This window comes from Pseudophryne corroboree, unplaced genomic scaffold, assembly GCF_028390025.1.
Source record: "Pseudophryne corroboree isolate aPseCor3 unplaced genomic scaffold, aPseCor3.hap2 scaffold_400, whole genome shotgun sequence".
NCBI lineage: Eukaryota > Metazoa > Chordata > Amphibia > Anura > Myobatrachidae > Pseudophryne > Pseudophryne corroboree.
Window position 1 is genome coordinate 185,709 of NW_026970040.1, and position 26,626 is coordinate 212,334.

Consider the following 26,626-nt stretch of genomic DNA (forward strand, 5'->3'; position numbering starts at 1 on the left):
CGGATTGGACTACATTCTATAGTAAAGGATATCTTTCTATTTATTGACCCTCCCCTTATATGTGTCTGTGTTACAATAAAGCTTCGGTTTTGTGAATCCCTCACCCTCTTACACTCCACACCCATAGCCTTATTAACTGTTGTATTATTGTATAGTTTAAATGTATAGTGCAGTTCATGATTTATAGTGTAGACTGGCCTGTGCTGTAGTTCTTGAACTGTACTATACCGTCAGCATTTGTATTGTGTTTTGGCTGTGCTGCAACACTGTATTTATGTGTGCAATGTTTATGTATGTTTTTTTTTATGTCAATAAAGACTGCTTTTTCAAGCCAATATCTGAAAACAATCAATGTTTATCTTTGATGGCAATAAAAGTGGTATGATATTTGATGCTTTTGAAATCCAATATCTGATATGTCCCCTATCTGGGAACCATATATTAAATGGCTTTTCAGAAAAGGGAGATGGGAGAAGAGCTTTCAGTACTTGTAGGACCGATGCACATAAAGAAGCAAAAAAACATACATAAACATTACACACATAAGTACCGCGTTGCGGCACAGCCAAAACACAATAGAAATGCTGACGGTATAGTACAGTTCAAGAACTACAGCACAGGCCAGCCTACACTATAAATCATGAACTGCACTATACATTTAAACTGTACAATAATACAACAGTTAATAAGGCTATGGGTGTGGAGTGTAAGAGGGTGAGGGAATCACAAGCCCGAAGCTTTATTGAAAGACTGACACATATAAGGGGAGGATTAATAAATAGAAAGACATCCTTTACTATAGAATGTAGTCCAATCCGGTCTTTCAACTCTTCCACAATTGAAAAACGGATAGTGTTCCCAAGCCTTCCATCCTGGAATATCTTTGGTCTTTCGCCAATGAAGAAAGCAATCCCTCCCTCCAGCAGACCCTTCAACCACAATACAAGATCACAGCCAAAAGGCCGAGAAGCAACTACACTTGAGCTTAACAAAAATGGCTAAAACTTAGTGGAGGAAAGTGCAGTGCACCAAAACATAAGCTGACACAATCATGGAGAATGCGCCAGCATATATGCTCTTCTATCTATATTTTGCAAACCTGCTCTTGTCCCCTCCAGCTGCTCTATGTAGATTTAACGTCTGGCAAGGTGCATAACCCACTGACAAGCAGGCACACTCCTGCATGAGTTTTCACTCTCACTAGCTGGATGATACACAATCATTTGCATGTGCTCCACCTCCGACACACCACCCACCCAACCACCCAACCACCCAGTCACCAGAGCCACCCACAAACCAACTGGCTCTGTGATTTAATTTGCACAGTGTAGTCATCCAGGCAGCATGTCCTTCTCAATGGAAGGATATCTGGTTCCATGGAATCTTCCGCATTGGAATGCTGCGGAACAAAAAGGATTTAAATATTCAGCTTGCTAGCATTCAATGTACCTGCGGCTTGGCTCTAGCACATGGGTCTTCATCCTGTGGCCCTCCAGCTGCTGTGAAACTACACATCCCAGCATGCCCTGCCACAGTTTTGCTATTAAGGTATGCTAAAACTGAGGCAGGGCATGCTGGGATGTGTAGTTCCACAGCAGCTGGAGGGTCGCAGGTTGAAGACCCATGTTTTAGCATGCCTGTTCTATGATGCATGTTCCATTATGTCACAATCAGCTTGGAATGGGGTGTCTAGCAGGCATTTGCTGACAGCCACTTGAGGGAGACACACATCAGGAGATGCAGCATATCGGAGGTCTTCGATGCCTTTCCAGCAAAAGCACACCACCTGCTGCTGGTCTGGACACAAAACAATGCCCACAATCGAAGTCCCAAAATGCCCAACTACAGGATTCATGTAAGTAGTGAATTTAGGAATGAATTTAGAAGTAGGAAATTAAGTTAGTTCACAAGTACATTCAAATTCAGATCTAAAGTCTAGGTAGGCCTCACGTCCTGGCAGCCGCCAGCATTTAAAAATGCCTTGATTAGAGGTACGGAATTAAATGTAGATAAGAAGTAGACACAAAATAAGACTCCGCAGAGCAGTTATCAGGTGTTTTTATCAATTGTTGAATTTAAAATTCAAGCAATTAGGGAACACAATGTTGCAACAATGTAACCCTATTTGCAAAATAGTACTAAATAAGTTTGTCGATGTAAGACATTTGCAAAGGCGCATCCAAAACATGCTGGAAAATGCAACTGAATCTGTTTTTGGAGGCTAGAATAGGAAATGTGCATCGGTCCTACAAGTACTGAAAGCTCTTCTCCCATCTCCCTTTTCTGAAAAGCCATTTAATATATGGTTCCCAGATAGGGGACATATCAGATATTGCCTTTCAAAAGCAGCAAATATCATACCACTTCTATTGCCATCAAAGATAAATATTGATTGTTTTCAGATATTGGATTGAAAAAGCAGTCTTTATTGACATAAAGAAGCAAAAAAACATACATAAACATTACACACATAAGTACTGTGTTGCAGCACAGCCAAAACACAATACAAATGCTGTCGGTATAGTACAGTTCAAGAACTACAGCACAGGCCAGCCTACACTATAAATCATGAACTGCACTATACATTTAAACAATACAATAGTTAATAAGGCTATGGGTGTGGAGTGTAAGAGGGTGACGGAATCACAAGCCCAAAGCTTTATTGAAAGACAGACACATATAAAGGGAGGATTAATAAATACAAAGATACCCTTTACTATAGAATGTAGTCCAATCCGGTCTTTCAACTCTTCCACAACTGAAAAACGGATAGCGTTCCCAAGCCTTCCATCCTGGAATATCTTCAGTCTCTCGCCAATGAAGAAAACAATCCCTCCAGCAGACTCTTCAACCACGATACAATATCACAGCCAAAAGAGCGAGAAGCAACTTCACTTGCGTTTAAACAAAATGGCTAAAACTTAGTGGAGGAAAGTGCAGTGCACCAAAACATAAGCTGACACAATCATGGAGAATGCGCCAGCATATATGCTCTTCTGTCTATATTTTCCAAACCTGCTCTTGTCCCCTCCAGTTGCTCCATGTAGATTTGACGTCTGGCAAGGTGCATAACTCACTGACAAGCAGGCACACTCCTGCATGAGTTTTCTCTCTCACTAGCTGGATGATACACATTCATTTGCATGTGCTCCACCTCCGACACACCGCCCACCCAACCACCCAGTCACCAGAGCCACCCACAAGCCAACTGGCTCCGTGATTTAATTTGCACAGTGCAGTCATCCAGGCAGCATGTCCTTCTCAATGGAATAATCTCTGGTTCCATGGAATCTTCCGCATTGGAATGCTGCGGAACGAAAAGGATTTAAACATTCAGCTTGCTAGCATTCAATGTACCTGCGGTTTGGTTCTAGCACATGGGTCTTCATCCTGTGGCCCTCCAGCTGCTGTGAAACTACACATCCCAGCATGCCCTGCCACAGTTTTGCTATTAAGGTATGCTAAAACTGAGGCAGGGCATGCTGGGATATGTAGTTCCACAGCAGCTGGAGGGTCGCAGGTTGAAGACCCATGTTCTAGCATGCCTGTTCTATGATGCATGTTCCGTGATGTCACAATCAGCTTGGAATGGGGTGTCTAGCATGCATTTGCTGACAGCCACTTGAGGCAGATACACATCAGGAGATGCAGCATATCGGAGGTCTTCGATGCCTTTCCAGCAAATGCATACCACCAGCTGCTGGTCTGGACACAAAACAATGCCCACAATTGAAGGCTCAAAATGCCCAACTACAGGATTAATGTAAGTAGTGAATTTAGGAATGAATTTAGAAGTAGGAAATTAAGTTAGTTCACAAGTACATTCAAATTCAGATCTAAAGACTAGGTAGGCCTCACGTCCTGGCAGCGCCCAGCATTTAAAAATGCCTTGATTATAGGTAGGGAATTAAATGTAGATAAGAAGTAGACACAAAAGAAGACTCCACAGAGCAATTATCAGGTGTCTTTATCAATTTTTGCATTTAAAAAATCAAGCAATTAGGGAACACAATGTTGCGACAATGTAACCCTATTTGCAAAATAGTACTAAATAAGTTTGTCGATGTAAGACATTTGCAAAGGCGCAAACAAAACACGCTGGAAAATGCAACTGAATCTGTTTTTGGAGGTTAGAATAGATGCAGGATCAATTATCTCAATGGGTAGGGTGTTTGATTAGAATTTAACAGGTTATAGGTTTGAATCCTGGGTATGATAGTTTGAGGTGTTATTTAATAAAGTATGTTTATATATTAGTCACATATGGCTTACTTGTACAAATGGCATGTCACCAGTTAGTGCTGACTGCTGATATGCCATTTACACAAACATGCCATGTGTGACTGTATAAACATTTAAGGAGGGCACCCCGGCAATACCACAAACCATTGAGTGTCAAGTATACTAGATATATCTTCATATCTCATGTGCTTTCTCTGAGACCAATCTTGTTATGCCCCTTCCCCACAAGGCATGCGCCTTTTGTCCATATTGCAAAAATGGGGGGGAGGGCATATAATTCTCTGTCACAGGGCACCAAAAAGTCTAGTTATGGCTCTGGTATGCATTATGTAATCTGGCAGACCATCTCTCCAACACTGGCTGGTTGGAATAGAAATCCGGTTATCTATGTGAGCAAATGACCATCAACGATTTACTCTCAAACACTAAAAAATGGACAAAAATGGTCCCCTAAACAAATTGGTTAAATTTTGGGTTTAACCAATTTGTGTAATGACCATTTTTGACCACTTTTCTAGTGTTTGGGAGCAAATGGTTAATTGACATTTGCTCCTATACATTACCAGATTTTCATTCCATCCATCCAGACTGGATAGATAGCCTGACAGATAATTGTGTAGTGTACGCCCAGGATAACTGTTAGTCATGCTTTATTTTATGACGGCACATAAATGGGTGGGCAGATCCAGGGCAAGCACTGCCCACTCATGCATAGTTGTCAACTGATGTGAAGTTCCAGGGGGCAATCTCAGTTATAAAGAGAAGTATCTGGAAATTGTCCCTAGTTAAAAAAAAAAAAAATTTGATCAACTCCATTTATTTAGTATGATATCCCAGGTGATAGGATGCCGGCAGTCAGAACAACATACTTTATTAAATAACACATCTCAAACTACCATACCCAGGATTCAAACCTATAACCTGTTGAATTCTAATCAAACACCCTACCTATTGAGCTATTTGATCCTGCATAAAAATTGTGAACATTATATGAAGCTATTGGTACTTTGCAAAAAAAAAGAATCAGCATTACAACGCAGCAGATCCATGCAGTTTGCAGCCACACACTACATGTATCTGCTCAGCCACAATGCTTATTATTTCTTCACAAAGTACAAGGTGAGCTCCAAACAGAATTCTCTAGCTTAGAATTATACCTTTCTTTGCGAAACCTAGAAGTCGGCCCCCCACCCTGGGATCCCCCAGAGGGAGGCCTGCACCGTCATGCGGCAGGCTTGTCCGTTTTGGAAGCAGGCTGATGGGCAGCCCAGGATTGCTTCAGTCTGGGCTTGGCAGGTCTGGAAACATGAGCTTGCTTTGGGTATGCCTGACCTTGGGTACGCTTTACCTGGAGGATGAAAGGGCCAAGAAAAGTACTTTTAGCCTTCTGCGTGGTAAAAAAGATTTTTTTGAGAGTGTATAAACACCCTCACTCCTGGCGCACCTTGATTGGGTAAATTTGAAAAAAAGCAATACAACAGCTGCAAGCACTGGGGGACTGCTGGTTCCCCCAAAGGGACAGAAAATAAAAATATACAAAAGTGCTGCGCTTGAAGTATGCTTGATTGATTAGTAGAATAAAATATATAAAAAATTGTGTATAGGTGTCTGCTTTAATCAATTGGCAACTCACACGGAACTTGCTAATATAAACAAATTTAATAACACACACAGAATAGAAATAAAAAATGGATACAGATGATTAAAACAAATATTTAAAACATAGCTCAAGCACACTGATAGATTTGCTAAATGAATACTGAAATGAGAGGATTGGAAATAGTATCACTTCAATGTTGCCACATAGACCTGTTTACGGTCTCTTTGTATCAATTGAAACTGATGAACAATAGTTAGTACAGCCTATTGGAGAAAAGGTGAACAAAGCTCTCGTACCTCTAAGCTACTGGCGTCCCAGTGCAGAGGATAAGCCGCTGGTTATAATTACCCGTCCTGCGGGAAGATGCAGTAACGCGGCACAAGAGGTACCGGAGCAGCTACCGTGCGTCCGCCGCTGGCACTAGCAAAGTGCAGGTGAATATCTTAGCAAGCCGGTAATGGTGCTGCAATGATACGCTGAGCTGGCGTTCCGGTGAAATGTTCTCCACGGCTGATTGGCAAGTTCAATTAACACCGCTGCGGGTGAAGGTAACTGGCAACACTCAGTGCGTCTGTGAGCTGAACGAGGGAGTGACGTCAACGCGTTTCGTCCCGTGTCCCGGGACTTCCTCTTCGTCTTGAGGAAGTCCCGGGACACGGGACGAAACGCGTTGACGTCACTCCCTCGTTCAGCTCACAGACGCACTGAGTGTTGCCAGTTACCTTCACCCGCAGCGGTGTTAATTGAACTTGCCAATCAGCCGTGGAGAACATTTCACCGGAACGCCAGCTCAGCGTATCATTGCAGCACCATTACCGGCTTGCTAAGATCTTCACCTGCACTTTGCTAGTGCCAGCGGCGGACGCACGGTAGCTGCTCCGGTACCTCTTGTGCCGCGTTACTGCATCTTCCCGCAGGACGGGTAATTATAACCAGCGGCTTATCCTCTGCACTGGGACGCCAGTAGCTTAGAGGTACGAGAGCTTTGTTCACCTTTTCTCCAATAGGCTGTACTAACTATTGTTCATCAGTTTCAATTGATACAAAGAGACCGTAAACAGGTCTATGTGGCAACATTGAAGTGATACTATTTCCAATCCTCTCATTTCAGTATTCATTTAGCAAATCTATCAGTGTGCTTGAGCTATGTTTTAAATATTTGTTTTAATCATCTGTATCCATTTTTTATTTCTATTCTGTGTGTGTTATTAAATTTGTTTATATTAGCAAGTTCCGTGTGAGTTGCCAATTGATTAAAGCAGACGCCTATACACAATTTTTTATATATTTTATTCTACTAATCAATCAAGCATACTTCAAGCGCAGCACTTTTGTATATTTTTATTTTCTGCGTGGTAGGAGTAATACTAGGTAGGCAAGCTGTTTTAGCTGTAGCCAGATCAGCTACAATCTTATTGAGGTCTTATCCAAAAGGAGATTCAACTGAGGCAGCACAAGGGAACTCTCATCTGGGGACAACAACTGCAGGGAGAACACATATTTTCAGATGAACATGGTAGGGCAGAAGGCTGCCTAATACTGAAGCACTCCCAAACAACAAATCAAATGCAACTTACTTGACAGAGATGTGCCTGAGCAACGGCCCTCCCCAGCCCTATCCCAAATCATACTTATTTTGCATAGGAGATACCATGGTCATGAAGATTGTTCTCCCAGGGTGAGGTTCATTCATTGCATTCTGGGTATGCTGACCCCTGTGATTTCCCCAAATGTGGGAAACTCGACTGCATTATTTGTGGTAGTGGGGGACTGTGTTTGTGCTTTCCTCTGGTCTGCTCTGGTAAAAGTCAGATTTCTTTGTCTCAGATCTTCCTCTAGCCTTGTTCTTCTTTCGAGAGTTCCCTTGTGCTGCCTCAGTTGGATCTCCTTCACTTGACAGGGGGGTGCCCGAGCAGCGACCCTCCCCAGCTCTAGCCCAACTCCTACTTACCTGCCAGGTGAGATACTATGATCATGAAGTTGCTTCTCCCAGGCCAAGGCTCACCCATTGCACTCTGGGTGTGCTGCCCCTGCGATTTCCCCAAATGTGGGAAACTTGACTGCATAATTTGAGTTTTCCCTGGTCGGCTCTCATGTAATTCAGATCTCTTTGTCTCAGGTCTCTCTCCAGCCTAGTTTGCTGTCTGGTTCCACTTCTTTTTTCTTGAGCCCCTCCCTTCTATACCCTTGTGCACTATCCTGACTTCTCCTCCCGTCTGCTTACTTTGTGCCTCCCAATGCACAATGCAAACTACGGGTAGTGCTGCAGGGCCCACACCCTTTTACTTGCTTTACAGAGCAGCTCTGGAGCTGTTACAGTGCCCAGCTGCTGCAAGAAATCAGCTTGAATGCTTCAGGGGCTGGGGAATGGCCAACATGAGCCCCACACCGAAGGAGGGTGGGGGTGCTTAATGCGAACTAGGGGTCATCCAAGCACCACAAAAGGCCTCCATGCCCTGCACGCCCCTTTTCTCTTTTCATATGCAGACGAGGGTTGAAGGCAACTTTGACCCACTGCTTGGATGACATCACCATATTCAAATCCATCTGCTGCAGGCCATCCCCCAGGAATGCTTGCACTAGTTGTTGCATTTGGTTTGTTGTTTGGGGGTGCTTCAGTATTAGGCAGCCTTCTGCCACCCCATGTTCATCTGAAAATATGTGTTCTCCCTGCAGTTGTTGTCCCCAGATGAGAGTTCCCTTGTGCTGCCTCAGTTGAATCTCCTTTACTTGACAGAGATGTGCCTGATCAGCGGCCCTCCCCAGCCCTATCCCAAATCATACTTATTTTGCATAGGAGATACTATTGTCATGAAGATTGTTCTCCCAGGGTGAGGTTCATTCATTGCATTCTGGGTATGCTGACCCCTGTGATTTCCCCAAATTTGGGAAACTCGACTGCATTATTTGTGGTAGTGGGGGACTGTGTTTGTGCTTTCCTCTGGTCAGCTCTGGTAAAAGTCAGATTTCTTTGTCTCAGATCTTCCTCTAGCCTTGTTCTTCTTTTGAGAGTTCCCTTGTGCTGCCTCAGTTGGATCTCCTTCACTTGACAGGTAGTGCCCGAGCAGCGACCCTCCCCAGCTCTAGCCCAACTCCTACTAACCTGCCAGGTGAGATACTATGATCATGAAGGTGCTTCTCCCAGGGCAAGGCTCACCCATTGCACTCTGGGTGTGCTGCCCCTTGCGATTTCCCCAAATGTGGGAAACTTGACTGCATAATTTGTGTTTCCCCTGGACGGCTCTCGTATAATTCAGATCTCTTTGTCTCAGGTCTCTCTCCAGCCTAGTATGCTGTCTGTTTCCACTTCTCTTTTCTTGAGCCCCTCCCTTCTATAACCTTGTGCACTATCCAGACTTCTCCTCCCGTCTGCTTACTTTGTGCCTTCCAATGCACAATGCAAACTACAGGTAGTGCTGCAGGGCCCACACCCTTTTACTTGCCTTACAGAGCAGCTCTGGAGCTGTTACAGTACCCAGCAGCTGCAAGAAATCAGCTTGAATGCTTCAGGGGCTGGGGCATGGCCAACATGAGCCCCACACCGAAGGAGGGTGGGGGTGTTTAATGCGAACTAGGGGTCATCCAAGCGTCGCAAAAGGCCGCCATGCCCTGCATATCCCTTTTCTCTTTTCATAAGCAGACGAGGGTTGAAGCCAACTTTGACCCACTGCTTGGATGACATCACTTGCTGCCTTTCCAATGAAGCAAGTTTAATTTAGTAATAGGTGAAAAACCATCCCTACAAAGGTGTTAATCAGATACTTGGCTTTGTGGACACTTTTCAGAGAACAAATTTGTTAGCATAAAAATAAAGCCAGAAAATGAAGAGCTGTTTAATCACTCAATTGGATTTTTCTGCAAGCATATTTCTTTTTCTCTGCAACCCACTGCTAAGTTGTGCTTCCTAGCTGTTCTTTTATAAAATCACTTAATCAAATCTAACTCTGATTACATCAGAGAAGGCCAGGTACCCTACACCATAAGAGGGGGTTTGAAATTTTGACTTGTCTACTTAAAGATCACCAAAATCTGATAACAAGGTAAATTACGTCCCTGGGTAGGATTGAACCACCAACCTTTTGGTTAATAACCGAACACGCTAACTGATTGCGCCACAGAGACACATTGCAAAAGTATATACTGACAAAGGCTAATAAGCATTCATCTAGAACGTTTCCTAGAAAAACTTTAAAAAGTCAATAATCTGGAGAGTTTTTGTAAGATGTTTCTTCCATCAACCAATGAAGAAACACATTGGTACTTTCCCATGATGAGTGAGTGCTTCAGGATCTCTTGCACTTACACGTGCAGCAGAGTACTGCAATGGAAGCATGCTGGGCCCATAACCCAGAGGTAGGCAGATTGAAACTATCCTCTGCTATATGCATTTTTTTTTGTTAATTAAAGTAATCCAAAACTGGGATTGATATTTTGCTCTTTTATTTTTACTTAAAGTACAATAACTTTTATTATTTTAATTTGTTTTAATAGTATATTGACAGTATTGTTTTCTTTCAAAAATCCACTTAATTTTCTTTACCCTATTATTCAAATGGTAATTGACAAAAACAAACTACATTGTCACCAGAAGAGCAATACAAAATGTACAAGTGATATATTAAAATCATCTTTCCAGCTTGAATTTCAATGATGCATTGGGGCAACGATTTTGTGAGAAACCTCTTCACCCTTAAATAAAGATTTTCTTAATTCCTTACCTGTGTGCTAATTAGATATCACCTTGTTTTCACATTAAACAGACTTCCACATGAGAAAGCAGCAAGGATGCAGTGGCGTTAATGTTTCCTGGTGTCAACCTGTATTATTTCAGTAGATATTGAAATGAGGATGCATCTTGCTGCCTTTCCAATGAAGCATGTTTAATTTAGTAATAGGTGAAAAACCATCCCTACAAAGGTGTTAATCAGATACTTGGCTTTGTGGACACTTTTCAGAGAACAAATTTGTTATCATAAAAATAAAGCCAGAAAATGAAGAGCTGTTTAATCACTCAATTGGATTTTTCTGCCAGCATATTTCTTTTTCTCTGCAACCCACTGCTAAATTGTGCTTCCTAGCTGTTTTTTTTATAAAATCACTTAATCAAATCTAACTCTGATTACATCAGAGTAGGCCAGGTACCCTACACCATAAGAGGGGGTTTGAAATTTTGACTTGTCTACTTAAAGATCACCAAAATCTGATAACAAGGTCAATTACATCCCTGGGTGGGATTGAACCACCAACCCTTTGGTTAATAACCAAACACACTAACCGATTGCACCACAGAGACACTTTGCAAAAGTCCATACTGACAAAGGCTAATAAGCATTCATCTAGAACGTTTCCTAGAAAAACTTTAAAAAGTCAATAATCTGGAGAGTTTTTGTAAGATGTTTCTTCCATTAACCAACGAAGAAACACATTGGTACTTTCCCATGATGAGTGAGTGCTTCAGGATCTCTTGCACTTACATGTGCAGCAGAGTACTGTAATGAAAGCATGCTGGGTCCATAACCCAGAGGTAGGCAGATTGAAACTATCCTCTGCTATATGCATTTTTTTTTGTTAATTAAAGTAATCCAAAACTGGGATTGATATTTTTGCTCTTTTATTTTTACTTAAAGTACAATAACTTTTACCATTTTAATTTGTTTTAATAGTATATTGACAGTATTGTTTTCTTTCAAAAATCCACTTAATTTTCTTTACCCGATTATTAAAATGGTAATTGACAAAAACAAACTACATTGTCACCAGAAGAGCAATACAAAATGTACAAGTGATATATTAAAATCATCTTTCCAGCTTGAATTTCAATGATGCATTGGGGCAACGATTTTGTGAGAAACATCTTCACCCTTAAATAAAGATTTTCTTAATTCCTTACCTGTGTGCTAATTAGATATCACCTTGTTTTCACATTAAACAGACTTCCACATGAGAAAGCAGCAAGGATGCAGTGGCTTTAATGTTTCCTGGTGTCAACCTGTATTATTTCAGTAGATATTGAAATGAGGATGCATCTTGCTGCCTTTCCAATGAAGTAAGTTTAATTTAGTAATAGGTGAAAAACCATCCCTACAAAGATGTTAATCAGATACTTGGCTTTGTGGACACTTTTCAGAGAACACATTTGTTAGCATAAAAATAAAGCCAGAAAATGAAGAGCTGTTTAATCACTCAATTGGATTTTTTTGCCAGCATATTTCTTTTTCTCTGCAAACCACTGCTAAATTGTGCTTCCTAGCTGTTTTTATAAAATCACAGAATCAAATCTAACTCTGATTACATCAGAGAAGGCCAGGTACCCTACACCATAACAGGGGTTTTTGAAATTTTGACTTGTCTACTTAAAGATCACCAAAATCTGATAACAAGGTCAATTACATCCCTGGGTGGAATTGAACCACCAACCTTTTGGTTAATAGCCGTACACACTAACTGATTGCGCCACAGCGACACTTTGCAAAAGTGCATACTGACAAAGGCTAATAAGCATTCATCTGGAACGTTTCCTAGAAAAACTTTAAATAGTCAATAATCTGGAGAGTTTTTGTAAGATGTTTCTTCCATCAACCAATGAAGAAACACATTGGTACTTTCCCATGATGAGTGAGTGCTTCAGGATCTCTTGCAATTACATGTGCAGCAGAGTACTGTAATGGAAGCATGCTGGGTCCATAGCCCAGAGGTAGGCAGATTGAAACTATCCTCTGCTATATGCATTTTTTTTTGTTAATTAAAGTAATCCAAAACTGGGATTGATATTTTTGCTCTTTTATTTTTACTTAAAGTACAATAACTTTTACCATTTTAATTTGTTTTAATAGTATATTGACAGTATTGTTTTCTTTCAAAAATCCACTTAATTTTATCTACCCGATTATTAAAATGGTAATTGACAAAAACAAACTACATTGTCACCAGAAGAGCAATACAAAATGTAAAGTGATATATTAAAATCATCTTTCCAGCTTGAATTTCAATGATGCATTGGGGCAACGATTTTGTGAGAAACATCTTCACCCTTAAATAAAGATTTTCTTAATTCCTTACCTGTGTGCTAATTAGATATCACCTTGTTTTCACATTAAACAGACTTCCACATGAGAAAGCAGCAAGGATGCAGTGGCGTTAATGTTTCCTGGTGTCAACCTGTATTATTTCAGTAGATATTGAAATGAGGATGCATCTTGCTTTTTTTCTAATGAAGCAAGTTTAATTTAGTAATAGGTTAAAAACCATCCATACAAAGGTGTTAATCAGAAACTTGGCTTTGTGGACACTTTTCAGAGAACAAATTTGTTAGCATAAAAATAAAGCCAGAAAATGAAGAGCTGTTTAATCACTCAATTGGATTTTTTGGCCAGCATATTTCTTTTTCTCTGCAACCCACTGCTAAATTGTGCTTCCTAGCTGTTTTTATAAAATCACTGAATCAAATCTAACTCTGATTACATCAGAGAAGGCCAGGTACCCTACACCATAAGAGGGGGTTTGAAATTTTGACTTGTCTACATAAAGATCACCAAAATCTGATAACAAGGTCAATTACGTCCCTGGGTGGGATTGAACCACCAACCTTTTGGTTAATAGCTTTACACAGTAACTGATTGCGCCACAGCAACACTTTGCAAAAGTACATACTGACAAAGGCTAATAAGCATTCATCTAGAACGATTCCTAGAAACATTTTAAAAAGTCAATAATGTGGAGAGTTTTTGTAAGATGTTTCTTCCATCAACCAATGAAGAAACACATTGGTACTTTCCCATGATGAGTGAGTGCTTCAGGATCTCTTGCACTTACATGTGCAGCAGAGTACTGTAATGGAAGCATGCTGGGCCCATAACCCAGAGGTAGGCAGATTGAAACTATCCTCTGCTATATGCATTTTTTTTTGTTAATTAAAGTAATCCAAAACTGGGATTGATATTTTTGCTCTTTTATTTTTACTTAAAGTACAATAACTTTTACCATTTTAATTTGTTTTAATAGTATATTGACAGTATTGTTTTCTTTCAAAAATCCAATTAATTTTCTTTACCCGATTATTAAAATGTTAATTGACAAAAACAAACTATATTGTCACCAGAAGAGCAATACAAAATGTACAAATGATATATTAAAATCATCTTTCCAGCTTGAATTTCAATGATGCATTGGGGCAACGATTTTGTGAGAAACATCTTCACCCTTAAATAAAGATTTTCTTAATTCCTTACCTGTGTGCTAATTAGATATCACCTTGTTTTCACATTAAACAGACTTCCACATGAGAAAGCAGCAAGGATGCAGTGGTGTTAATGTTTCCTGGTGTCAACCTGTATTATTTCAGTAGATATTGAAATGAGGATGCATCTTGCTGCCTTTCCAATGAAGCAAGTTTAATTTAGTAATAGGTGAAAAACCATCCCTACAAAGATGTTAATCAGATACTTGGCTTTGTGGACACTTTTCAGAGAACAAATTTGTTAGCATAAAAATAAAGCCAGAAAATGAAGAGCTATTTAATCACTCAATTGGATTTTTTGCAAGCATATTTCTTTTTCTCTGCAACCCACTGCTAAATTGTGCTTCCTAGCTGTTTTTATAAAATCACTGAATCAAATCTAACTCTGATTACATCAGAGAAGACCAGGTACCCTACACCATAACAGGGGTTTTCAAAATTTTGACTTGTCTACTTAAAGATCACCAAAATCTGATAACAAGGTCAATTACATCCCTGGGTGGGATTGAACCACAAACCTTTTGGTTAATAGCCGTACACACTAACTGATTGCGCCACAGCGACACTTTGCAAAAGTACATACTGACAAAGGCTAATAAGCATTCATCTAGAACGTTTCCTATAAAAACTTTAAATAGTCAATAATCTGGAGAGTTTTTGTAAGATGTTTCTTCCATCAACCAATGAAGAAACACATTGGTACTTTCCCATGATGAGTGAGTGCTTCAGGATCTCTTGCACTTACATGTGCAGCAGAGTACTGTAATGGAAGCATGCTGGGTCCATAACCCAGAGGTAGGCAGATTGAAACTATCCTCTGCTATATGCATTTTTTTTTTGTTAATTAAAGTAATCCAAAACTGGGATTTATATTTTTGCTCTTTTATTTTTACTTAAAGTACAATAACTTTTACCATTTTAATTTGTTTTAATAGTATATTGACAGTATTGTTTTCTTTAAAAAATCCACTTAATTTTCTTTACTCGATTATTAAAATGGTAATTGACAAAAACAAACTACATTGTCACCAGAAGAGCAATACAAAATGTTCAAGTGATATATTAAAATCATCTTTCCAGCTTGGATTTCAATGATGCATTGGGGCAACGATTTTGTGAGAAACATCTTCACCCTTAAATAAAGATTTTCTTAATTCCTTACCTGTGTGCTAATTAGATATCACCTTGTTTTCACATTAAACAGACTTCCACATGAGAAAAAAGCAAAGATGCAGTGGCGTTAATGTTTCCTGGTGTCAACCTGTATTATTTCCGTAGATATTGAAATGAGGATGCATCTTGCTGCCTTTCCAATGAAGCAAGTTTAATTTAGTAATAGGTGAAAAACCATCCATACAAAGATGTTAATCAGATACTTGGCTTTGTGGACACTTTTCAGAGAACAAATTTGTTATCATAAAAATAAAGCCAGAAAATGAAGAGCTGTTTAATCACTCAATTGGATTTTTCTGCCAGCATTTTTCTTTTTCTCTCCAACCCACTGCTAAATTGTGCTTCCTAGCTGTTTTTTTATAAAATCACGTAATCAAATCTAACTCTGATTACATCAGAGAAGGCCAGGTACCCTACACCATAAGAGGGGGTTTGCAATTTTGACTTGTCTACTTAAATATCACCAAAATCTGATCACAAGGTCAATTACATCCCTGGGTGGGATTGAACCACCAACCTTTTGATTAATAGCTGAACACACTAACCGATTGCGCCACAGAGACACTTTGCAAAAAGTACATACTGACAAAGACTAATAAGCATTCATCTAGAACGTTTCCTAGAAAAACTTTAAAAAGTTAATAATCTGGAGAGTTTTTGTAAGATGTTTCTTCCAGCAACCAATGAAGAAACACATTGGTACTTTCGCATGATGAGTGAGTGCTTCAGGATCTCTTGCACTTACATGTGCAGCAGAGTACTGCAATGGAAGCATGCTGGGCCCATAACCCAGAGGTAGGCAGATTGAAACTATCCTTTGCTATATGCATTTTTTTTGTCCATTAAAGTAATCCAAAACTGGGATTGATATTTTAGCTTTTATTTTTACTTAAAGTACAATAACTTTTACCATTTTAATTTGTTTTAATAGTATATTGACAGTATTGTTTTCTTTCAAAAATCCACTTAATTTTCTTTACCCTATTATTAAAATGGTAATTGACAAAAACAAACTACATTGTCACCAGAAGAGCAATACAAAATGTACAAGTGATATATTAAAATCATCTTTCCAGCTTGAATTTCAATGATGCATTGGGGCAACAATTTTGTGAGAAACATCTTCACCCTTAAATAAAGATTTTCTTAATTCCTTACCTGTGTGCTAATTAGATATCACCTTGTTTTCACATTAAACAGACTTCCACATGAGAAAGCAGCAAGGATGCAGTGGCGTTAATGTTTCCTGGTGTCAACCTGTATTATTTCAGTAGATATTGAAATGAGGATGCATCTTGCTGCCTTTCCAATGAAGCAAGTTTAATTTAGTAATAGGTGAAAAACCATCCCTACAAAGATGTTAATCAGATACTTGGCTTTGTGGACACTTTTCAGAGAACAAATTTGTTAGCATAAAAATAAAGCCAGAAAATGAAGAGCTATTTAATCACTCAATTGGATTTTTTTGCCAGCATATTTCTTTTTCTCTGCAACCCACTGCTAAATTGTGCTTCCTAGCTGTTTTTATAAAATCACTGAATCAAATCTAACTCTGATTACATCAGAGAAGGCCAGGTACCCTACACCATAACAGGGGTTTTCGAAATTTTGACTTGTCTACTTAAAGATCACCAAAATCTGATAACAAGGTCAATTACATCCCTGGGTGGGATTGAACCACCAACCTTTTGGTTAATAGCCGTACACACTAACTGATTGCACCTCAGCGACACTTTGCAAAAGTACATACTGACAAAGGCTAATAAGCATTCATCTAGAACGTTTCCTATAAAAACTTTAAATAGTCAATAATCTGGAGAGTTTTTGTAAGATGTTTCTTCCATCAACCAATGAAGAAACACATTGGTACTTTCCCATAATGAGTGAGTGCTTCAGGATCTCTTGCACTTACATGTGCAGCAGAGTACTGTAATGGAAGCATGCTGGGTCCATAACCCAGAGGTAGGCAGATTGAAACTATCCTCTGCTATATGCATTTTTTTTGTTCATTAAAGTAATCCAAAACTGGGATTGATATTTTTGCTCTTTTATTTTTACTTAAAGTACAATAACTTTTACCATTTTTATTTGTTTTAATAGTATATTGACAGTATTGTTTTCTTTAAAAAATCCACTTAATTTTCTTTACCCGATTATTAAAATGGTAATTGACAAAAACAAACTACATTGTCACCAGAAGAGCAATACAAAATGTTCAAGTGATATATTAAAATCATCTTTCCAGCTTGGATTTCAATGATGCATTGGGGCAACGATTTTGTGAGAAACATCTTCACCCTTAAATAAAGATTTTCTTAATTCCTTACCTGTGTGCTAATTAGATATCACCTTGTTTTCACATTAAACAGACTTCCCCATGAGGAAGCAGCAAGGATGCAGTGACGTTTCCTGGTGTCAACCTGTATTATTTCAGTAGACATTGAAATGAGGATGCATCTTTGATGCCTTTCCAATTAAGCATTTTTAATTCAGTAATAGGTGAAAAACCATTCCTACAAAGGTGTTAATCAGAGACTTGGCTTTGTGGACACTTTTCAGAGAGCAAATTTGTTAGCATAAACATAAAATCAGAAAATGAAGAGCTGTTTAATCACTCAATTGGATTTTTCTGCCAGCATTTTTCTTTTTCTCTGCAACCCACTGCTAAATTGTGCTTCCTAGCTGTTTTTTTATAAAATCACTTAATCAAATCTAACTCTGATTACATCAGAGAAGGCCAGGTACCCTACACCATAAGAGGGGGTTTGCAATTTTGACTTGTCTACTTAAATATCACCAAAATCTGATCACAAGGTCAATTACGTCCCTGGGTGGGATTGAACCACCAACCTTTTGATTAATAGCTGAACACACTAACCGATTGCGCCACAGAGACACTTTGTAAAAAGTACATACTGACAAAGACTAATAAGCATTCATCTAGAACGTTTCCTAGAAAAACTTTAAAAAGTCAATAATCTGGAGAGTTTTTGTAAGATGTTTCTTCCAGCAACCAATGAAGAAACACATTGGTACTTTCGCATGATGAGTGAGTGCTTCAGGATCTCTTGCACTTACATGTGCAGCAGAGTACTGCAATGGAAGCATGCTGGGCCCATAACCCAGAGGTAGGCAGATTGAAACTATCCTTTGCTATATGCATTTTTTTTTGTTCATTAAAGTAATCCAAAACTGGGATTGATATTTTAGCTTTTATTTTTACTTAAAGTACAATAACTTTTACCATTTTAATTTGTTTTAATAGTATATTGACAGTATTGTTTTCTTTCAAAAATCCACTTAATTTTCTTTACCCTATTATTAAAATGGTAATTGACAAAAACAAACTACATTGTCACCAGAAGAGCAATACAAAATGTACAAGTGATATATTAAAATCATCTTTCCAGCTTGAATTTCAATGATGCATTGGGGCAACAATTTTGTGAGAAACATCTTCACCCTTAAATAAAGATTTTCTTAATTCCTTACCTGTGTGCTAATTAGATATCACCTTGTTTTCACATTAAACAGACTTCCACATGAGAAAGCAGCAAGGATGCAGTGGCGTTAATGTTTCCTGGTGTCAACCTGTATTATTTCAGTAGATATTGAAATGAGGATGCATCTTGCTGCCTTTCCAATGAAGCAAGTTTAATTTAGTAATAGGTGAAAAACCATCCCTACAAAGATGTTTATCAGATATTTGGCTTTGTGGACACTTTTCAGAGAACAAATTTGTTAGCATAAAAGTAAAGCCAGAAAATGAAGAGCTGTTTAATCACTCAATTGGATTTTTTTGCCAGCATATTTCTTTTTCTCTGCAAACCACTGCTAAATTGTGCTTCCTAGCTGTTTTTATAAAACCACTGAATCAAATCTAACTCTGATTACATCAGAGAAGGCCAGGTACCCTACACCATAACAGGGGTTTTCGAAATTTTGACTTGTCTACTTAAAGATCACCAAAATCTGATAACAAGGTCAATTACATCCCTGGGTGGGATTGAACCACCAACCTTTTGGTTAATAGCCGTACACACTAACTGATTGCACCTCAGCGACACTTTGCAAAAGTACATACTGACAAAGGCTAATAAGCATTCATCTAGAACGTTTCCTATAAAAACTTTAAATAGTCAATAATCTGGAGAGTTTTTGTAAGATGTTTCTTCCATCAACCAATGAAGAAACACATTGGTACTTTCCCATAATGAGTGAGTGCTTCAGGATCTCTTGCACTTACATGTGCAGCAGAGTACTGTAATGGAAGCATGCTGGGTCCATAACCCAGAGGTAGGCAGATTGAAACTATCCTCTGCTATATGCATTTTTTTTGTTCATTAAAGTAATCCAAAACTGGGATTGATATTTTTGCTCTTTTATTTTTACTTAAAGTACAATAACTTTTACCATTTTTATTTGTTTTAATAGTATATTGACAGTATTGTTTTCTTTAAAAAATCCACTTAATTTTCTTTACCCGATTATTAAAATGGTAATTGACAAAAACAAACTACATTGTCACCAGAAGAGCAATACAAAATGTTCAAGTGATATATTAAAATCATCTTTCCAGCTTGGATTTCAATGATGCATTGGGGCAACGATTTTGTGAGAAACATCTTCACCCTTAAATAAAGATTTTCTTAATTCCTTACCTGTGTGCTAATTAGATATCACCTTGTTTTCACATTAAACAGACTTCCCCATGAGGAAGCAGCAAGGATGCAGTGACGTTTCCTGGTGTCAACCTGTATTATTTCAGTAGACATTGAAATGAGGATGCATCTTTGATGCCTTTCCAATTAAGCATTTTTAATTCAGTAATAGGTGAAAAACCATTCCTACAAAGGTGTTAATCAGAGACTTGGCTTTGTGGACACTTTTCAGAGAGCAAATTTGTTAGCATAAACATAAAATCAGAAAATGAAGAGCTGTTTAATCACTCAATTGGATTTTTCTGCCAGCATTTTTCTTTTTCTCTGCAACCCACTGCTAAATTGTGCTTCCTAGCTGTTTTTTTATAAAATCACTTAATCAAATCTAACTCTGATTACATCAGAGAAGGCCAGGTACCCTACACCATAAGAGGGGGTTTGCAATTTTGACTTGTCTACTTAAATATCACCAAAATCTGATCACAAGGTCAATTACGTCCCTGGGTGGGATTGAACCACCAACCTTTTGATTAATAGCTGAACACACTAACCGATTGCGCCACAGAGACACTTTGTAAAAAGTACATACTGACAAAGACTAATAAGCATTCATCTAGAACGTTTCCTAGAAAAACTTTAAAAAGTCAATAATCTGGAGAGTTTTTGTAAGATGTTTCTTCCAGCAACCAATGAAGAAACACATTGGTACTTTCGCATGATGAGTGAGTGCTTCAGGATCTCTTGCACTTACATGTGCAGCAGAGTACTGCAATGGAAGCATGCTGGGCCCATAACCCAGAGGTAGGCAGATTGAAACTATCCTTTGCTATATGCATTTTTTTTTGTTCATTAAAGTAATCCAAAACTGGGATTGATATTTTAGCTTTTATTTTTACTTAAAGTACAATAACTTTTACCATTTTAATTTGTTTTAATAGTATATTGACAGTATTGTTTTCTTTCAAAAATCCACTTAATTTTCTTTACCCTATTATTAAAATGGTAATTGACAAAAACAAACTACATTGTCACCAGAAGAGCAATACAAAATGTACAAGTGATATATTAAAATCATCTTTCCAGCTTGAATTTCAATGATGCATTGGGGCAACAATTTTGTGAGAAACATCTTCACCCTTAAATAAAGATTTTCTTAATTCCTTACCTGTGTGCTAATTAGATATCACCTTGTTTTCACATTAAACAGACTTCCACATGAGAAAGCAGCAAGGATGCAGTGGCGTTAATGTTTCCTGGTGTCAACCTGTATTATTTCAGTAGATATTGAAATGAGGATGCATCTTGCTGCCTTTCCAATGAAGCAAGTTTAATTTAGTAATAGGTGAAAAACCATCCCTACAAAGATGTTTATCAGATATTTGGCTTTGTGGACACTTTTCAGAGAACAAATTTGTTAGCATAAAAGTAAAGCCAGAAAATGAAGAGCTGTTTAATCACTCAATTGGATTTTTTTGCCAGCATATTTCTTTTTCTCTGCAAACCACTGCTAAATTGTGCTTCCTAGCTGTTTTTATAAAACCACTGAATCAAATCTAACTCTGATTACATCAGAGAAGGCCAGGTACCCTACACCATAACAGGGGTTTTTGAAATTTTGACTTGTCTACTTAAAGATCACCAAAATCTGATAACAAGGTCAATTACATCCCTGGGTGGGATTGAACCACCAACCTTTTGGTTAATAGCCGTACACACTAACTGATTGCGCCACAGCGACACTTTGCAAAAGCACATACTGACAAAGGCTGATAAGCATTCATCTAGAACTTTTACTAGAAAAACTTTAAATAGTCAATAATCTGGAGAGTTTTTGTAAGATGTTTCTTCCATCAACCAATGAAGAAACACATTGGTACTTTCCCATGATGAGTGAGTGCTTCAGGATCTCTTGCAATTACATGTGCAGCAGAGTACTGTAATGGAAGCATGCTTGGTCTATAGCCCAGAGGTAGGCAGATTGAAACTATCCTCTGCTATATGCATTTTTGTTTTGTTAATTAAAGTAATCCAAAACTGGGATTGATATTTTTGCTCTTTTATTTTTACTTAAAGTACAATAACTTTTACCATTTTAATTTGTTTTAATAGTATATTGACAGTATTGTTTTCTTTCAAAAATCCACTTAATTTTCTTTACCCGATTATTAAAATGGTAATTGACAAAAATAAACTGATGAGGATACTACTGCAGTCTTTGTTTCGTCTGTACCCGCTGAAAGAGCAGCAAAAGGTGGAGATCTTGATGGGACAGTTGAAAGGGCTTGCACTTAGAGAGGTTACTTCTTGGCCTACTGAAGAGAAGAAGACTGTTGACCAGATCCTCAACAGGCTTGCTACCACATTTGACACAAGGACAGTGTCAGAACTTAAAATGCACTTCTTTGCTCGAAAGCAACAACCAGGAGAGTCACTACGGGGCTATGCCCTCAGCTTGCAGGAAGCACTCAGAGATGTTCAGCAAGCAGACCCTGAGGAAGTGCATGACAAAGAGAAAATGTTATTGGACCAGTTCACTGAAGGTGCAAGGGGCGAATTTGTAAAAACTCAGCTGCGACTATTGAGATTGCAGAAGCCTGGAAGCACATTCCTGGATTTTAAAGAGGCTGCGATTAAAGTTCTAGGCTCTAGTCTTACTTCAGGGGCTGTTCCACAAGAGTCTATTCCAGAGATGCCACGGTATCAAGAGAATTCTGATGCCCAGGAGTCAAGTTTTAAAGGAGCTACTTACCCACCTACAGTAAAAGGAGTGACAGTGCCATGTTCAAAGACATGCATATTTGACTCTTCTAGTGAGTTACGAGGTCAGCTGGCTGAACTGACACGTGGTGTGACAGAGATGCGCAGAGACCTGCAGATTCTGAAGAGACAGCAGGCACTGCTCCATGAAGAAATGGAATGGTGCCAGGAGAGGAGACCACTGAACAGTTCCCAATGGGACCTACATAGAAACATGGAGACACTTTTTTCCAACCACTTTGCCTCCCAAAGGCGACCCATTTTTCAAAGCTGTGAAGGAAGCGGACAAATTAAGAGAGAATTTGAGCAGCCTGATCATTTAAACTCCAAATTCATGTGGTTAACCCGTTATGTTAGCCAATGCCCGGTGGTTCAAGTTTGCATCAATGGAGTCTCAATGCCCGCTCTCTTAGACACTGGATCACAAGTGACCACAATACAAGCAACACAGTTTGAGCAGCATTGGACTGAGGAACAGATGTTTCCGTCAACTTCCACATTGATAAACCCGATTGCAAGCAATGGGCACTGCATCCCTTGCAAAGGATACTGGGAAGCTGAAATTCAAATCGGACGAACAGTGCTACCACAGCAAGGCTTCATCATCACCACTGCCCAAGATGATGGATTGCCTCCAGTGATAGTGGGCATGAATGTGTTGCGGAACTGCTGTGAGGAGCTCGTAGCAGCACTCCAAGGAGAGTTTCAAACTGACAAGCTCCAGGAGAAACAAGGCCTTCAACCTGGGATAGCCAAACAAAAGGGAAGAATGATAACAGAATTATCTGTAAGAGAGGAACATGAAAAAAATAAGGCTAGCCAAATAATGATAGAAATGCCCATCTCCAGTGTCCAGATTATCCGAAAGAATGCTTCAATGTTAGGCATGAATAATATAGCATCCAGTTCTAGAAACTGTGAGCAACCTATTCAAGGAACCAGTTTTGACCACCTGCAAGATAAAAGTCAGATGATAAGACACCTCAAAGCCTTACTGAAGACTGGGAAATACCTGACCAAGCGACAAAGGCAAGAATCCTCGCCAGAACTCCTGAAGTTGTTGAGACAGCGAGAAAGGCTGTTTGAAGAGAAAGGACAGTTGGTTCGATGTAGTGAAGATCCTAATACTCATTATAGGATCAGTCAACTTGTAATTCCAAGACAAAGTGCTTGTTATGTGCTTGAAGAATATCACGACAAGTCAGGTCACCCTGGGTGCAAAAGGATGGAAACAAGCATCTGGAAAAAGTTCTTTTGGGTTGAAATGAGGGAAGACATCAAGAGATGGTGCCGAAACTGTCCAACCTGTTCTGTAAGAAGAACCTTGCTGCCTCTTTCTCTCCAGAATCCATTGTCCCAAACCAGCTGTGATACTGAATCCCAAGATGGAATGGAAGAGGCTCATAAAATGTATTTACAGCAGACTAAGGTGGTTTGTCACCGACAAGGAGGCAAGAAGACTAGGGCTTGCAAAACAGAAAACCACCATAGTCAGCTGCAGTTTTGTACAGCATGTCCCAAAGACAGTTTAGAAAGAGTTCAATACTCATCCATGGCAGGGGGGTTGAGGTTTCCTAGACAAACTTTTCAAGACCATATACTGTCCAGATTTCAACCGATTGCTCCAGGAGCATGTGTTAATGTACTATAGCACAAAAGGAATTATACCTATCAGATACTGATGTTAAAAATGTTGATACATGTTAATGTTTCAGACATAAACTGTGTTCACTAATGAATGTGACTGGATATAGTGAGAAGTTTATATAGGGATAAAACCAAAATGCGTGAGGACACGCATGTTTTGGGGGGGGGGGCACGTGTGATATCCCATAACAACAAGGACATTTTTGACAACAGTGTAGTTGCCTGTGCCATTTTAAATAAAGTTTATTTAAAAGAAAATTGAACAGCAGTTTGAGAAGTCAGTTGGAGCCATGGTGAGGAAAGAGCTGGCGACGCCATTACGCAGAGATGAGCAGCTGAGAGAGGGGAGACAAATAAGCTGAAAATTGCATGAGAGAGTAAGCAGTAGTGCAAAATACAGCAGTGGAAGTGCAGCAATTAACAAGTTAGAACGCCATGACACTCTCAGCCAAGAGAGTGCACAGCAAGTGTCAGAGACAGGAGAGTATAAAGCCTTTATACCAATGCTGACTGGCCTACATCTGAGGGGAAACTGCCTCAGAAACATCTATTGACTGGGTGAGATAAATCCATATTTATATTGAAACCTACTCCACTGCAAAGGACATTATCCTATATTTACTATACCTATGCAGCGATTTACATGGGAAGCAGCTCCAGTTTGTTTTAAACAATCATCTTTACTACACAGAGCTACAATATTTTGTTCACAGCTAAAGGAGACAATAGCTGCATATAACTATGTAACAACATAACCGGGCCCCAACGTGCACATAGAGACTCCCTGCTGTGACACCAATGTTATCTGGGACTTAAATATTGTCTGCATAAGTTGATTTCTATTACTAAGCAACGTAGTATTAATCTCAGATTTAGTTATATTACCATTTGTGTAATGACTTAAAGTGTATATGGTGTCTGTGTTTAAGTTGCTTGAATCAAATCTTTCCCTTCCCTACTGTAATCAGTTCCTTTTCTGAGTTATGTGGTAAACCATTTATTCTTTCATACAAAGCCCTGCCTGCCTTTCTTTGTGTCTGGGGAAACCTTGCCTCTCTGCCAGGAATAGAGAAGAGCTGCTGCTGAAGGAGGAATAGTCCATCAAGGTATCCCTGACCTGTTCCACATAGTTTACACACTTGTTATACCGGGGTGTTACATTGTGTGTGACTGACCTTAGGAAGAAACCGGAGCCTCCGCTGCAGTGACCCAGCAACCAGGGCACGGGAGTATACAGCGCCGCTGGGAGTGATGAAGCTGCAGTAAAGATGTCTATTAGACCTAGCCTGCTGCAGCCCTTGTAGATTCTCATAAAAAAAGTTCTTCTTTTCTTGTCAAAATTAATAGCTAAGAATAGGCTGCTTGAGGCAGGCCCCTGTTAAGTGGCCTGCTACTGAAGGCAACAACTACAAACTGAGCTCCCTGTTCATGGAAGCGGGGTTATAGAGGAGAATGCGCTGAGCATCTTGGGAACAGTCAAAAGCTTTGAGCCGGTTGGTGCCTCAGATCAAGATCCTACTCTACACCCCAATGTGAATCCTTGTGGAGTCCAGTGTACCCCACAGAAGAAATTAATGTGTCACACCCATTGGCAGCAACCTTAGAATAGCTGCTGACGGGCACAATTGAGAAAGGAAGGGGGGGGGACATTTGAATCCAGCACATAGATGCAATTCAAATATGTAATTTGAACCTTCCTATTTTAAAATATAATGGATGAACCTCACCCTGTGAGAACAATCTTCATGATATAGAGATCTCATATGCAAAATAAGTATGAGTTGGGATAGGGCTGGGGAGGGTGGCTGCTCGGGCAGCCCCTCCCCCGTCAAGTTAAGGAGATTCAACTGAGGAAGCACAAGGGAACTCTCGTCTGGTGACAACAACTGCAGGGAGACCACATCTTTTCAGATGAACATGGGAGGGCGGAAGGCTGCCTAATACTGAAGCACCATCAAATATCAAACCATATGCAATAACTAGTACAAGCATTCCTGGGGGAAGGTCTGCAGGAGACAAATTTGCATACGGTGATGTCATCCAAGCAGTGGGCCAAAGTTGGCTGGAACCCTCATCTGCATATGAAAAGAGAAAAGGGTTATGCAGGGCATGGCGGCCTTTTGCGGCGCTTGGATGACCCCTAGTTCGCATTAAACACCTCCACCCTCCTTCGGTGTGGGGCTCATGTTGGCTATGCCCCAGCCCCTGAAGCATTGAAGCTGATTTCTTGCAGCAGCTGGGCACTGTAACAGCTCCAGAGCTGCTCTGTAAGGCAAATAAAAGTGTGTGGGCCCTGCAGCACTACCTGTA

General features: G+C 39.5%; 4 non-coding genes across 4 annotated transcripts; all 4 read left to right on the forward strand.

The window, feature by feature from the left end:
• The first annotated feature begins 7,469 nt into the window (after positions 1–7,469).
• Positions 7,470–7,633, forward strand: LOC135023545 (U1 spliceosomal RNA). The gene has a single exon (XR_010220487.1). It is a non-coding gene; the product is annotated as a U1 spliceosomal RNA (small nuclear RNA).
• A 152-nt stretch (positions 7,634–7,785) lies between these two features.
• Positions 7,786–7,948, forward strand: LOC135023787 (U1 spliceosomal RNA). Its single transcript, XR_010220692.1, has one exon. It is a non-coding gene; the product is annotated as a U1 spliceosomal RNA (small nuclear RNA).
• A 674-nt stretch (positions 7,949–8,622) lies between these two features.
• LOC135023509 (U1 spliceosomal RNA) lies at positions 8,623–8,786 on the forward strand. Its single transcript, XR_010220453.1, has one exon. It is a non-coding gene; the product is annotated as a U1 spliceosomal RNA (small nuclear RNA).
• Positions 8,787–8,937: 151 nt separating this feature from the next.
• LOC135023619 (U1 spliceosomal RNA) lies at positions 8,938–9,101 on the forward strand. The gene has a single exon (XR_010220558.1). It is a non-coding gene; the product is annotated as a U1 spliceosomal RNA (small nuclear RNA).
• Positions 9,102–26,626: the final 17,525 nt, after the last annotated feature.